Here is a 6,305-nt window from a genome sequence, read left to right on the forward strand (position 1 = left end):
GTTGCCCCTTGTGTTTTACAATAATTGACTTAGTAAGGTTTTGAAGTTGCTGGATGGTACTTGTATTCTCAGGAATGTGGAAAGTTATTTGCTTCTGCCTCAGTCTGGAACCAGACCAAGAAGGATTAGACAGTGATGCTGCAAAAGACCAGAGCGAGGAGTGTCACAAAAGTTTGTGGTGACTGTATTGAAATTTGACCCAGATTTCTTAGAGACTTCCTTGTTGTTTTTTCTTGTACTTATCAAGATAGAGGTGGAGGGAGAAGTCTCCAAAGAGAGTAGAGATGGGGCTGATCCGATCCGATTTCACTATCAGGGCCTGATTTTGACGTGAGGCGTTCATCAAGTGTCAGACTCGCAACACTGGTCTGCGTTCTGATCTAAATTTTACAACAACATGTGTTTGCCACACTTTCTTTATTTGTAAACATTACATTAAGGAAAGCAAGTTGACAGTTAACGGCACTCTCCTACATTGACGTTGTGATTAAGCTGGAGAAAAAAGAAGAAGTAACAATTACCAACATGAATCACCATAAATCACTATGCTCTGACCAAACCCCATTAATACAAATACAATAGAAAAGCATGACAGACACATCAAAAACTGTAACTTTACATTTTGGAACATAAAACATTGAACTCAGTGATGTGTCATGGGAAATTATGCTGATGAGGGCCAGCTGCACATGTGAACATCACGTAGAATCCTGCAGCACCCCGCTATGCCGTTGCACAAGTTACATCACATAATCTACACAAGCTTTCCAGACTGAAGTTCACTTTCAGCCTTATTTAATCTTACTAATATGAATAAGAATAATTAGAATAAATAATCATAAACATGAAGAACAAAAGAGCACTGGTATCGGTATAGTGTCTGAAGATATCCAAATTCAGATATTGGATTGGAAATGTAGATCTCTAAAAATATGCTATTTTTTGTATAGAGGGAGGGGGAGAAGCTGTTCACCCAGATGGAAATAGATGGACTTCATTATACCAGCAAATGGTCTCGTGGTCTTCTGCATCATCAGTGTTTGATCCTTCTTTCTCTTCCTAGGCCTCAGAAATCCTCATGCAGTTCAGTTCACTCATCTCTCAGTTCTCAAACAGCAGTTAAAACCAGGGCTGTGCCCAAGGCCATTTAAAATACAGATGGAAATGTGCTCAGCCCCTCTACTCCAGTTGTAAGCCATATCAAACAGAAAAGCCTTGGATTGGGGGAAGTGTAATGGTTGGCAAAGGAGCTTTTAGAATGTGTTGTTTTGTCTCAGAGTGTAATGAAGAGAGTGTGTGTGTGTGTGCGTGTGCGTGGAAGTGCATGTGATTATAGCATCTCCTCTTCTTGATCCTACTTCTTGTATCACTCGGGGGTCAGTATTGGTTTCCCCTGGCGATAGCCAATCAGTTCTTGCGTTGCAGTATAAATAAATAATTGTAATATTCAAGAAACTTCCTCTCCAGTTGGGCTCAGTATTCTGCAAAGCCCGTGTGTGGGACAGCTCAACTTGAATACATGTTTGCGTGTGAAAGAGAGTTTGTATGCATGTTAACCGTCACTGTAACCCATTATATTTTCATATGGAAACGAGTGTGACTGAAAAAGAGTGGATGTTAGGCAATGCAGAGCATTGGTCACCTGTCCGGCTATAAAGAATATGGGCAGTGTTATTGTTTTACAGTGACAGACTGCTCAAACAAACACTTATCAACTACACATCAGACCAGTCCTAAATGGTAACCCTCTGAGATTTGTTTTTAATTCAGATTGGCATTAAGCAGGGTCAAATTCTCTTCTCGCCTTTGTCCACAAATAAGGAACAAAAGAGAGGATTTACAGCGAGGGTTTTACTGTTTGAACCAGGTCTTCCATCCATCACATAGCAAATGTAGATCCTCTATAGATTAGTTTGTGTTTAAGGCATCTCTCTAAAGAGTAATGTTGAAATGTTTATAGTTTGTGTCACTGATACCCAGCCCAAAGAATGTAAAGGTGTTTTTAAAGAGACTAATGGATGTTGTAACTGTTGATTATGGAGAAACCTTTGACAGGCTTTGTGATGAAGGAAAACGAGGGGTGTGAAAGGAAATCACGTTTCTCACTCACTAGGATCCACATATAGAATCTGAAATACAATCTTATTTGCAGGCTTTGCATTGTACAAGAACCTCTGAATGTTTCGCCATTGCAAACTTTCTGTTTTTGCAACAATAATTTTCTGGTTGGAAAAAGTTTAAAAGCTGTTGAAAGGTTAGGTGTAGGATATTTGAAATGGGATTGACAGGACAGTGAGGCCCCTTCCCTCCACAGAGATACACAGACCACCTTTCCACTACACAATTTGGTTCTAAAGAGTCCTAGTTCTAGTATAATAATACTGTACACATACACAAAGCTAAGAACACCAGTATTCAGTGTAAAACGGTGCTATGCTTACCTGTACTGTATGTATGTATATCCCTTCTTCTGCTCTTGAACTGTGCTCCTTTATCTACCCCAAAGTCAAATGTAATAATAATCAATATTTTGAAGCAAAATGTTTGCTATTATTATAACCCCCCTCTCCCCTCTTGGTCAATTTGAAAATAAAAACAGTTGCAAATATTATACGTGACACACGTCTGCTGCAATTTTCTTGTTTTTTGGTCTATTTCAACAATTGCAGGATGGAATGTCATGAAACTTTTCACACATTCATGGTCTTCAAATGATGGGTCCTACTGACTTATGTGATCCTTAGACTCTTCCTCGAACACCACTTTTTTTTTTTTTTTTTTTAAGTGAAAGGCCCTAACAGCTATTTATGGTCTCCAGAGGATGAATCGCAGTGACAACGCACTATGGAAAAGTATGGAATTCGATTTTCCAGGTCTGGATAGGTATGGAAAAAGAAAGGAGTGAAAAAAATATTTGACAATGCTGTTTTATAAAATCTAAAATTTAGAATTTCTAAACATAAACTGACCATGCAAACAATGTTTTTCATGGTGTGTGGAGCAGGCAGCCAAAATGTTTAACACTGAGCGAGCTTGATGTAGTTGAGAGCAAGGCGAGAGGTTTGGTATGGGACTGAACATACAGTCCTATGTAGAGATGCCGCTATGCCTTTACCTCACAGTGTAGGATGTTAACAGTTAGATTGTAAAACCATTTATTCACGTAATAAACATTTGCATTACATTGTCAAATATTGTCAGAAAAATCTACCATGAAATCTGTAAATTTGATTAAAGCTGCGATTAATTGATGAACCAATTTGCTGTCAACTATTAAATTAATCAGCAAATATTTTACTAATTGATTGATTGACACCTTTTTTTTTTTTGTTTTGTTTTTTAGAAAAAAAATGTCCAGATGTCAGTGGCACGGTGGTGCAGTTGTTAGCACTGCTGCCTCACAGCAAGAAGGTCCTGAGTTCGATCCTCCGGCTTGCTGGGGCCTTTCTCTGCAGAGTTTGCATGTTCTCCCCGTGTCTGCGTGGGTTCTCTCCGGGTTCTCCGGCTTCCTCCCACAGTCCAAAGACATGCATGCTAAGTTAATTGGTGACTCTAAATTGCCTGTAGGTGTGAATGTGAGTGTGAGTGGTTGTCTGTCTCTATGTGTCAGCCCTGCGATGAACTGGCGATTTCTCCAGGGTGAACCCCGCCTCTCGCCCAATGTCAGCTGGGATAGGCTCCAGCAGCCAGCATGGACTGTCATAGAAATGGGCTTTCGGTCCAATGGGACATTTTTTGGACTGGTGGGGTTTTGGAATAATGGGCCACCAGGACAATGGGTAGTCCCCTGTCTTCTACAGCTACTACTAGACTCAGGCAGATTCACACCTGAAGGTCTGGTTCCTGAATGAAACTGATTTGTGGAAATGTGATTTCATTAGTGGTCATACAGTCGACAGCTAAAAAGACAACAAATGATCCAGTGTCTGGGTATCGTACATCATGAAACACCATCAGCTCCTGTTCATGTGTGTGCTGATCTGGAGCGCGTATCAGCAGACTTTAGAGGACTGCACATATGAACGTCTCGTAAGACAGCGGGTATTAAATTAATAATAAATAATAAATTTAATAATGCAGACATTTTTCATTTTATCATGAGTACAGATTTGTCCCCTGCTGGTCCACATGTTGTCAGCAAACCTACTACTAGTTCACAGGTCACCAAAACAGAAAAAGAAAACATTTTTTTATCAGTTAATTGACACATTCAGTTACATGGTTCTGTGATTGGTTCAAATGGTTTCGGACCTGAAAAGAACCATTCCAGAGTTCACTTGAGGGCAGCCCAACACCACCCTTTCGAGGCGGACTATAGAGGCGTTGTTTGGTCTCAGAATTCAAGTCTGGCGTTAACACCAACCAAAATAAACCGCACCAAGGCTCAGCTCAACTGGATTAAACGAGGCTGCTGTGAACCCAAACTACTCACGTTTCACAGAAATACAAACATGAATGACAAAGGAAATGGACACATTCCAATTGGTTCTACCATCACAGGTACTGTCTTTATTATTACAAGTCAACCAACAACTGTATCAAAACCACACAATCCTCAAAGTCACCATACAGAAGCTCTCTTCTGTCTTCCCTCTCCACAATAACTATCACCACCAAATGCATTCAGTATTTTGAAAAAAATCTAAAGGCACATCTCTATTTTATTTACATTGCATACATGTTTGACATAAATCAAGTAAAAAGAACACACAGTCGGTCCTAAACACCTGGCCACAGTGGCTTTGCTATAGATACTAAACTAAAGCTAACCCTAAAACACATACAGCAAAACACCAGTCAGTCAAGTCACAGTATTCAAAGCTTCAATGCACAGATGGAAATCAGTGTTTCTGCAACTTATGGCTTTATTATTTTTTCTTTTTTTGGGAGTTATCACTTGCATGCCACCTTGTTATGGCTCATTTGTTAAACTTGTATAAGAGACTTCAGGTGTCTTATCAGACTATATCTCTCAAGGCCTATTTAACCCAGCTTAAAGGTAGGCTTGCTGATGGACTTTCAGTAATATCTCAATAAAGTAAAATTTTTTAAGTAACAGTTTGACATTTTGGGCCATTCGCTTTCTTGGAGAGTTAGATAAGAAAAAAATGAAGCTACGGCCAGCAGACAGTTAGCTTAACCAAGCAGAAAGACTTGAAACAGAGGGAGACGGGGAAACAGCACTTCTAAAGCTCACTAGTTAACATGTTATATTGTTTATTTAATTTGTACAACAATACAAGGGTAAAAACAAAATGTGGTTCAATGTGTTTTGGTTTTGTGCGGGACTATTTCTTGGTTGGGTGCAGTGGTGTTGTGTCGTAGACTTAAATCAATCCTGTCAGCTGATTAGACATAGCCGATTTACATGTAAAAAATTCTACAAAATCATTTCCATTACTGATTTCTCTGGGGGAAAAATAGATTACTGTATTGGACATGTTATGCTATTGTTCTCACCTGCTGTCTCCCTGCAAATTAGTTCATTTTTACCCGTGTCTGGTTTTATATAAATATACTTTTATGTGACAGAACTTTTTTGTGGCCTGACCTTGTGCAGGACTATAACTTGAAACTGGTTTGCTCCACTTTCAGAAAATAATTTGCATAAAGTAAAAAAAATACAGGTTAAACTGAAAAAAAGTATTTACACTGAGTGAATGTCAAATATTTTGTGTGATTGATTACTTCCAACGTTTATTGCCCACAATGGACGCATGCACCAAAGGAAGAAAAATTCAAACATTTGTTACCCCAAACTCAAGTCCTGTTCATCTGTGCATTGGTAAAACTAATAATTCTCAAGAGAAAACGGGTAAAAAGCAAAATAAGTGAGCCCCTCGGGAAGTCACTGTTCCCAGCCAAGAAATAGTCCCACAGATGACTCCTCATTAAATCCATCTATTGTTATTTTTTTTGCACGGATTAAATTAATGAGATATAATGTGTTAATTAGCTGATTTTTGAGTTTCTGGTAGGCAGATTTTAGAGCTGGGCTTTTTTTCAAGCTAAACAACTCTTTTTTTATTTGAGATGAATAAAAAATGTCTGGTTAAACTGAATGCATTATTTACAATAAAGAAAAAAAAAATTAGGACAATTTGAAATAACTGGTTTGTTTCAGTAGTAGTACTAAATACAGGTTAAACTAAATAAATTATTTACATTGAGTCAGTGTCAAATATTTTGTGATAGATTAAAGTTGATCCTGACAAGCATTATCTAGTTAGAAAACAGTGTACCAGCACAATGGATGCATATACTCTACTTTTTCTAATTTTAAGCAAATTAAGGAGAAAACATCA

The sequence above is a fragment of the Lutjanus erythropterus genome, chromosome 3 (genome assembly GCF_056507025.1).
Source record: "Lutjanus erythropterus isolate fLutEry1 chromosome 3, fLutEry1.hap2, whole genome shotgun sequence".
Taxonomy (NCBI): domain Eukaryota; kingdom Metazoa; phylum Chordata; class Actinopteri; order Lutjaniformes; family Lutjanidae; genus Lutjanus; species Lutjanus erythropterus.